The sequence below is a fragment of the Pecten maximus genome, chromosome 7, assembly GCF_902652985.1.
Source record: "Pecten maximus chromosome 7, xPecMax1.1, whole genome shotgun sequence".
Classification (NCBI taxonomy): domain Eukaryota; kingdom Metazoa; phylum Mollusca; class Bivalvia; order Pectinida; family Pectinidae; genus Pecten; species Pecten maximus.
Genome location: NC_047021.1, coordinates 27,252,867 through 27,262,020, shown reverse-complemented (window position 1 = coordinate 27,262,020; position 9,154 = coordinate 27,252,867). Strand labels below are relative to the sequence as shown.

At 39.6% G+C, this 9,154-nt stretch overlaps 1 long non-coding RNA gene across 1 annotated transcript; it reads left to right on the top strand.

Moving 5' to 3' along the window:
* The first annotated feature begins 3,933 nt into the window (after nt 1-3,933).
* Nucleotides 3,934-6,036, top strand: LOC117330421. Its single transcript, XR_004533344.1, has 2 exons — nt 3,934-5,240; nt 5,911-6,036. It is a non-coding gene; the product is annotated as an uncharacterized LOC117330421 (long non-coding RNA).
* Nucleotides 6,037-9,154: the final 3,118 nt, after the last annotated feature.

Sequence of the window (9,154 nt, the reverse complement as noted above, 5' to 3'; positions counted from 1 at the left end):
CATAGTTAATTGTTGTGCAGGACCTTGTGTCCGGTTGAACAACTTTTGCTTTATATTGTGCATATTAATTGTTGTGCAGGACCTTGTGTTCGGTTGAACAACATTTCCTGTGGCACAAACATCGGTTACGTGTTTATATTGTTTTGAGGACATAGTTCGTTCCTTCGATTTCATTTTCAGGCTCCACCGGACCTATCCGGAGATCTCGCAGAAGGGCGGCGATTAACCATAGCATTATATCTAGGCCACATACCCAGTCAGGGAGGAATGTCACTGACGTAACAACAGCAGCAAATGTTACTGCGGCAGCTGTTGTAGCAGCACCCAATTTTCCATCAACAAAGGACATTGCTGCTGAACTTTTGTCTCAGATGATAGCGAAGGGCATCGCTATTCAGCAACCCACTTTGGGTTCAACTAATGCATCATCTGACCAAACAATGCCCCACTCAAGTCAGCAGAGGCAGTCTGGGTTAGTCACAGACCCAATAGCAGTGATGGCAGGCCAGGATAACCTGCCTATTAATGCACCAGCAGCGGCAGTAGGATCTGCCTTTTCAACAACACCAGCAGCGGCAGCTGGATCAGCATTGCAAACAGCAACGGGCCCACAAACAGGATCATCGACGTATGACAATTCCATCCAGTCGCCCATCAATCATGTAGTTAATAGCTTGACAGGTATTGCAAGTGTTCCAAAATCGTACAGCAGCATTTCCCGACCCCTTGACGTACATATTGATGCTAAAGTAAAAGCAAAAATAATGAGTCACGAATTCATTGAATTCGGATCATTATTATCGACATCATCGCATCCCGATCAGTTCCGTATTCAATTGAATGGGGATAATATTTCGTTAGTCCCCAACACAAAAACCTTTCAAATTAAAAGGAATTGAACAATGGGTGCAAGCATTTCATGTTTTTGTTTCGGTATATATTCAGGCTCACCCATCCAAAACTGTCAATCTCATGAAGTATGCTGATACAATTCAGACATTAGCCAGACGCTCGGGATTTGCTGCTGCTATGTTTTACGATACTAATTTTCGGAAGTGGCTACAGGTCAACTCCGTCATGCCTTGGGATGAGCTCAATAATGAGCTGTATATGCATGCCTTAGGGATAGGTTTAAGGTCATCTCAGAAAGGGAATGCCCAGCAGCCCTTTCCAGGTAACAAACCCAACAAATTCCCAAAGGGTAAATGTTGGGACTTCCTCAAGACTGGATCATGTTCCCGGGGGGCACAATGCAAATTCGCACACACATGTCCCAAATGTGGAGGACAACACAGCTTGAACAATGTAAAAAGAATGATTCACAAGGGGCAGGGGCAAAACCAGCACCCTCCCAATCCTCAAATAAATCGTAAATCAGATAGCATAAATTACAAACAATCAGGAAATTACTTACCAACACCAGTCAAATTTGAAATTTTGTTTCCATATTTAAGAGGCTACGACTTTGGTAAAGTTCAATTTTTACAAGACGGTTTCAAAGTTGGTTTTAAACTGCAATATCGGGGGCTTAGACAGTATCGGGAATCTGTCAACTTAAAATCTGCAAAAGATAACATTGAGGTGCTCCGCCGAAAAATTTCACATGAAATATCAATGGGGAGAATTGCTGGTCCGTTTATCAGTGCACCCTTTAAAAAATTACAGATTTCCCCATTAGGTCTTGTCCCTAAAAAAGAGCCAAATGAGTTCCGGTTAATTCACCATCTCTCCTTTCCAGACGGTTCTTCGATCAATGACGGTATTGCCCCTGAGGATGTTTCAGTTAAATATCAAACCGTTTCAGATGCAATTGGCCTGATTAAGTATTTTGGGAAGGGTGCTCTTATGGCAAAAACAGATATTGAGAATGCATTTCGCATTATTCCTATTCATCCACAAGATCACAATCTTTTAGGAATGAAAGTCGGAGAGCATTTTTATTATGACAAGGTTCTCCCTATGGGTTGTTCTATATCATGTCGTTTGTTTGAAGAATTTAGTACAGCTCTGCATTGGGTTTTACAAAATAAATTACAGACAGCAGGTGTTACCCATGTTTTGGATGATTTTCTGTTTGTTGCTCCCAAAAACTCAAATAAATGTCAGACAGATTTAGAAAATTTTCTAAATCTGTGCAAACAGGTCTGTATTCCAATTAAACATAGTAAAACTGTATTACCATGCACTACCATAACATTCCTTGGGATTGAACTAGAGAGTATCCGAATGCAAGCTAGGTTACCGAACGATAAGCTAGTGAAAATACGCAATCTGTTAGCCAGTTTTCAGCAAAAAGCAAAAGTAACACTTCGTGAACTACAATCGTTGATAGGCTTGCTGAATTTTGCTTGTAGTGTGATAACTCCTGGTCGTCCATTTTTACGTAGATTGATAGATCTAACAAGAGGCTTGACAAAACCCAATCACCACGTCAGACTAAACAGAGAAGCCAAAGCCGATATCAGAGCTTGGCTACATTTCATACAATCCTATAATGGGGTCACCTTGTTCCTGTCGGATATATGGGAGTCATCGGCACGTTTACATTTCTATACAGATGCTAGTGGAATAGGTTTTGGAGCGGTTTTGGGAACAAAGTGGTTTTTCAGAAAATGGTCAAAAGATTTTGAGTCTTTTCACATAACAATTAAAGAACTTTTCCCTATAGTCCTTGCTGTCCAGCTTTGGGGGAATTATCTTCAGAATAAGTGTGTACTTTTTCATTGTGATAACTCGGCAGTTGTCGCAGTGTTGACATCACATACCAGCAAAGATTCAACTATAATGAAATTAGTACGGAAGCTTGTGGTTAAATCACTACAATTAAATTTCATGTTTCGTGCAGAGCATATCATGGGGAAACGAAATGTGTTAGCTGATCATCTGTCTCGTTTACAGGTAGACAGTTTTCGGCTATTGGCCCCGCAAATGGACAACGAGGCAACACCCATACCGGACAATCTGTTGACCATCTGACAACGCATGTTCAGAGCCTTTTGAAGGATGCTATCGCTCCTCAAACACAAGCACTGTATAGACGTGCTTTCCAGGCCTTACATCAATTTGTAAACAGGGATTTTCATTTACAAACATGCTTGCCCACTACAGTAGGCACTTTGGTCTACTTTATTGCGCATTTGTCTCAGCAAAAAATGGCAGCAGCTACAGTGTCGACTTATACAGCAGCTATCGGTTACATCAACCGCTTAGCCGGTCACCCGGACCCAACTCAATCATTCATTGTAAAGAAAATATTGACTAGTATTCAGAGAGGTTCTTATCGTCCAGATACACGACTACCCATTACACCAAACATACTGAACAAACTAGTTCATTCCTTACCTCACATAGCTTCGTCACATTATCAAGCATGCATGCTAAAAGCAATGTATCTGTTAGCATTTCATGCCTTTTTACGCGTAGGCGAAATCACTATAAACAAATCTACTTCGCATGTCTTACAATTTGACGATGCCAAGATCATTTTGGCTGGCTCAAGACCTTCCACTCTAGAGTTGACGTTTAGGTCATTTAAGGGTCATTACAATATTCGTCCCGTCACCCTAGCAATTCATGCTAAGAGTCAGGAACTTTCCACCTGCCCAGTCACAGCTTTGTACCAATACATTCAATTAAGGGGTGTCTTACCAGGTCCATTATTCACATTCCCAGGAAATATCCCAGTATCTTACCAACACTTCAGTTTATGTCTCAGAAACTCCCTGATATGGGCAGGCTTTCAGCCAAACCAGTATACCAGTCATAGTTTCCGTATTGGGGCTGCCAGCACAGCTGCAGCGACGGGGGTTCCAGATGAGGAAATACAACAAATGGGCAGGTGGAGGTCGTTGGCTTTCAAACGCTATATACGGCTCCCTACTCTTTATGACATACCAACCCCGTTATACTTACGGTTGCTTTCACAGCAAGCTGTAGCTAAACATTTCAATATTTAAGACATCCATTCACTTCACTGTTGGGTTTGGTCTGGACTAGTTTAGCTCAACCTGGGCATAGGGTCGAGGTTGTTAGGAGTCTGTTCAATCTGTACATTTTTTATGTGTTTCTATGTTATATTGTTCAAACTGTACATTTTTTATGTGTTCTAGGTTATATAAACTTGGTACAGAATTTCCGTCAATAACTTACCAAATCCTACTGCATTCTTGCTAAATTTGAATGGCAATGTACATGCGATTGTTTTCATTTCATAGTACTCATAATATCAGTTGAAGTGGATACCAACCTGGGCATAGGGTCGAGGTTGATTCTTCTTCTTGGTTGATGTATGTATATTAAAAGTCATAAATAATCTGTACACCTGATTAAATATTGTATGTCTTTCAATAATTTGTGTTATTGATATCCAGATAACCTGGGCATAGGGTCGAGGTTTCTGGATCTAGTCGTGTACTTATATATACCAGTTATCTTTAATTTTACGGATGGGCGACTGGATGCTGAATACATGGTGTTTCTTTGTATTGGAGAAACTAATTTGGACAATTCATTGTATACATGTTTGGGGTTTACCCCTTTTAGTTTGATTACTCATAACGTTTTTCGGCGTTGATGTGTTATTGATATCCAGATAACCTGGGCATAGGGTCGAGGTTTCTGGATCTAGTCGTGTACATATATATACCAGTTATCTTTAATTTTACGGATGGGCGACTGGATGCTGAATACATGGTGTTTCTTTGTATTGGAGAAACTAATTTGGACAATTCAGTGTATACATGTTTGGGGTTTACCCCTTTTAGTTTGATTACTCATAACGTTTTCCGGTGTTGAATATAACACTGTCCTAATTTGTGATAATATCTTGGGATTGGTGTGCTTATACCATTCCCATGTTTCCATACCTTTTCTTTGTCACAAACTCTTATTGTTTTATGTTTAAATGCTTGAAAATACGTTATTTGTATCTTAATTTTTGTGTGTGGAATGCAGGCGTTTTGTAAGTGCCTGGATATCAGACTTTTATCATCATATCATTTCACTTTTGCTGTGGATCTCTTATAGATGCAGCGTTACCTCAAATGCTTGGAAGCTTAACTATGCATATATGTATGACATGTAACTGTTTTCTTTATGGTGATGCGTTGAGCATCTGTTTTAAATGTATATCAGCAGTTTATAACTCATGCATCACATATGAATTATTATATTATACATTAATTCGGACACGACTTCGGGTGGGTTATGGTTCCTGATCATTAGGATAATCAGATACCATTGTGGCGGTTTTGTATCCCCACCTTGGACCAAAGTTCGATTCATATGGTTGATTTTATGAATATCAACTTGTATTGCAAGTTTGTTTCAATTGTCGTTTAATAAATAAACGGCCAATTTCAATTCAATCTATGGGTTTAGTTGTTTGTCTTCTTTGGTCAACAAGCTTGTCATGTCCGAAGTCATGTATAATAAACAATTAAAATGCAATTTTAATATCATTTATACATGCTAAGGAGTAAATTAAAATACATCTTGAATTATGTAGCATATATTAAATGCTTGTTATAGTCCCTATCAAAGGGTTTCATAACAGAGTGAGGGCGCAGGGTTATGGAGGTGAAAGGTCACGCGCAGTGATTTTACTATATATACCTGTTACACGGTAACAGTAGCTACCCAGCCACTGAAACAGACTGCATCACTAATGGACACAAGTCAAGGTCAGTTTGTGTTTACATCATTTTAAGGTTGGAATTTATCTACCCGCCTCCTCCCCAGCATCCTCCTTTTGTTATACTATGTTACCTGTATCAATTTTGAACATTTTATGTCGACATGATTATATCATTGAATTTCTGGATATTGTATGTGGTCAATTTTTGTAACTACCTTTACATCTAAGTTTCACACATATGAGTATTTTGTTGTAACTTAAGTTTTTAGTTTAAGGTGGCGGTTTTGTATCCCCACCTTGGACCAAAGTTCGATTCATATGGTTGATTTTATGAATATCAACTTGTATTGCAAGTTTGTTTCAATTGTCGTTTAATAAATAAACGGCCAATTTCAATTCAATCTATGGGTTTAGTTGTTTGTCTTCTTTGGTCAACAAGCTTGTCATGTCCGAAGTCATGTATAATGAAAATTATTTTTTAAATATAATGTATCATATGAAGACCGGCTTATTAAGTTTTGGGCTAGTTTGATACCCATTTATAAAATTCCTTTTTCTTGTGTGCACAGGAAGTATACGACTACATGCGGTATGTACCAAGTTACCTCCCCTAATTTTGGAGTTACCCCCTTTTGCACAGTATTTATCCGGTAGACATATTTGGAAAAGATACTGAGAAAGGCAAATCCTATCATTGAAATCGGATTGCATCCAAAGTATTAGAGCCGCCATATATCATCAACGTTCTTCGGATTGGTTTATAGTTACTTGTATGTTGTTGTATGTGTTCGATCATGAGAGGGAGAGGGGTGAGGCGTTCCAAGAGGGCTTCAACTGGTCCATATGCAGTACCAGAAGCTCACCAGGCACATCGTAATTGCGATAGAGATCAAGAACCAATCAGGGACTGTCAGCATCTTAATTGGAGAAGGTTGTGACGAAGGTGGCAGCTGCATTTTTGTATGGTTACCCCAGGCATTGTGAAAGCTGTGCAGCAAGCCATAGTTCCAGTTACAGCCACTGAACCGGAAGGTAGTTTGGTGAGCCACGTTAGTAATTCTTCCCCAACCATGAATTATCCCTCACAGTTGGTTGGGTCTGATCAGAATGACACCAGACAGTTTCAGGTTACAAATGTTACTTCAGAGTTAGGCTGCGACATCTCTCAACAAATCAAACAAAAATAGTCAGTAAAGAGTTTTTTGATTTAAGTCAAATGTTATCTTGGCCATCTCAGGTAAACGATGCTAAGCATTTTTCACTGATCAGTGGTGAACTGTTTGTGAAAAACAAAAACAAGTCTCCCAAATAGTCGACATAGACATCTGGATTGATGCATTCATAGTATTTTATTCTATCTACACCTCTGTCCATTCAGGAGAGATATCGGGCTTGCTAAAATAATGCATACTGTACGGTGTACTGTAGGTACCAGACGTGTTGGTGGTCTTGCGTGGAAAAGCTATGATGAGCAGCTCAGCCTTAAGAAGGCCCAATGCCATTCTATACCTTGGAACGCAGTGGACCAAGAATTTGTGGCTCATTTATATGCATAATGGGGGTTCTACTTCTGTCAGTTCAGCAAAAATCAACTAAAATAGGCCATAATGTCAAGAAATATTTTGATTATGATAATGGGAAGTGCAAGATATCTCTTTGTTTTTATAGACATGTTTTCCTTCTTTGTTCAGGTAGTCATCAAAAGTTAAACTGCCCCAATCAGACCTCACATTCAATATTCTTTTAGGGCAAGCAATTCCTCGAGCAGCAAACAGGGCCCTCACCAAGCCTAATTTGGGACAAACAGCAAATTAAATGGACCTCGGGCACAATGGGTTGCGCAATCCCTTGTTCCCTTTTTGAAAAAAAAATTCTTCGCTTGAATGGATTGTTTGAGACTTGGCAAAGTTAGGTGTTGAGGATAAAACATCTGATTTGGATCATTACTTGGATGATTTTTTCTTCGCTGGAACCGAAGGCACATCAGATTGTCTTAATCTTATGCAAGTCTTTGCCAAGGTCTGTGCAAATTTAGGGGTACCGATAACTGATGAAAAGACTGTTTGGCCAGCCCACATATTAGTGTTCTTGGGTTTAGAAATTGATTGTTAATATGCAAATCAAAATTCCTCGAGATAAACTTGAATTGCTGGCTAGGTTTCTTAATGAGGTAGGAAAGAAAAAGATGGTAACTTTGAAACATTTACAATCGCTCACCGGGTCCCTAGATTTCTGTGTTAGGGCCATTCCAGCTGCACGCGCATTTATTCGTCGTTTTTACAATGCTATGTCGAGTCTACAGAAGCCACACCACTTTGTTCGAGTCAATCAAGGTATGAGGGAGGATGTTCACACCTGGCTTGGGTTCCTACAGCTCTTTAATGGTTATTGTAGTTTTCCCGAGGTACATTTGGTAAAATTTATATTGATTAAATCTTTAAATTGATACATTTTACTATCACTCACCTAGCTTATTCTAAGCTTAAGTTTTCAGAATACAGTTCACTGACATTGATTGTTGGATCTTGGACGTTTCGGGGCTTCTATTTATGACACGCCAGGGGTGGACTACGTTGGGATAATTTGGTTAGGCTTGTAAAGATTTGGTTCCCTCTTGAAAATCCGCATGATTTTCTTGTAATACATTGTGGGGGCAATAACGTAGGGCAATGTAATTCAGGGCTTCTGAGACGTCGGATGCTTGCTTCCCTTAAAACATTATCTGTTCTGCTCCCCAATACAAGATTAGTTTGGTCAACTATTTTTCCTCGTTTAAAGTGGAGAGGGTGTGTATCCGACAGTGTACGTAAATTCCGTTAGAATTAACAGTCATATAAGTGCTTCCATTATGAAACAGGGGGTGGGTACATAAGATATCCAGAAATTACTGACTGTAATCTAGAACTTTTTCTAGATGACGTTCATTTGAGCGGCTTAGGGAATAACCTTTTCCTGTATAGGTTGTAACAGGGTCTTCAGACATTATTGTCGTCATCAGCTGCTTCTATGTCGCCCACACAGGGTGAACTGGGTCCTAGGTTTTGGCTTTAGCGTGCATGCAGGCGAGAATGTTTGGTCAATTTTGCCTTGAATTTTAATTTATGGACATGTGGATTGGTTTTCTAAACATTTGCTTTTATGCTAAGTATGCTTTTTGATTTTGGTGTGGTATATTTGCTGAATTTTGAGGGACGCCAAATCGCCCATAATTTTGTCTGGGTCGGCTCCCTATTTTATTTGCAACAATTTGTAGATTTTTGTAGGATTTGGTCTACAATTTTCAGCCGGGTCTTTGGTGCCCCCACCATAAGCATTTTGCTTTGAAATCTGGCATCTTATTTGTAGCCGGTTTAAATTTGTGGTCTGGCTACCTTAACTGCGGCATAATTTCCCCCCGGGCGAGGGGTATTTGTATAGCTGTTATTATTGACCAGACATTCTTCTCGCATTCAGTTGTAGCGGTGACAACTCTTTATTTCTGCAGTGTTGCAATTTAGCGGTATTTTTCTGGTAGACAAC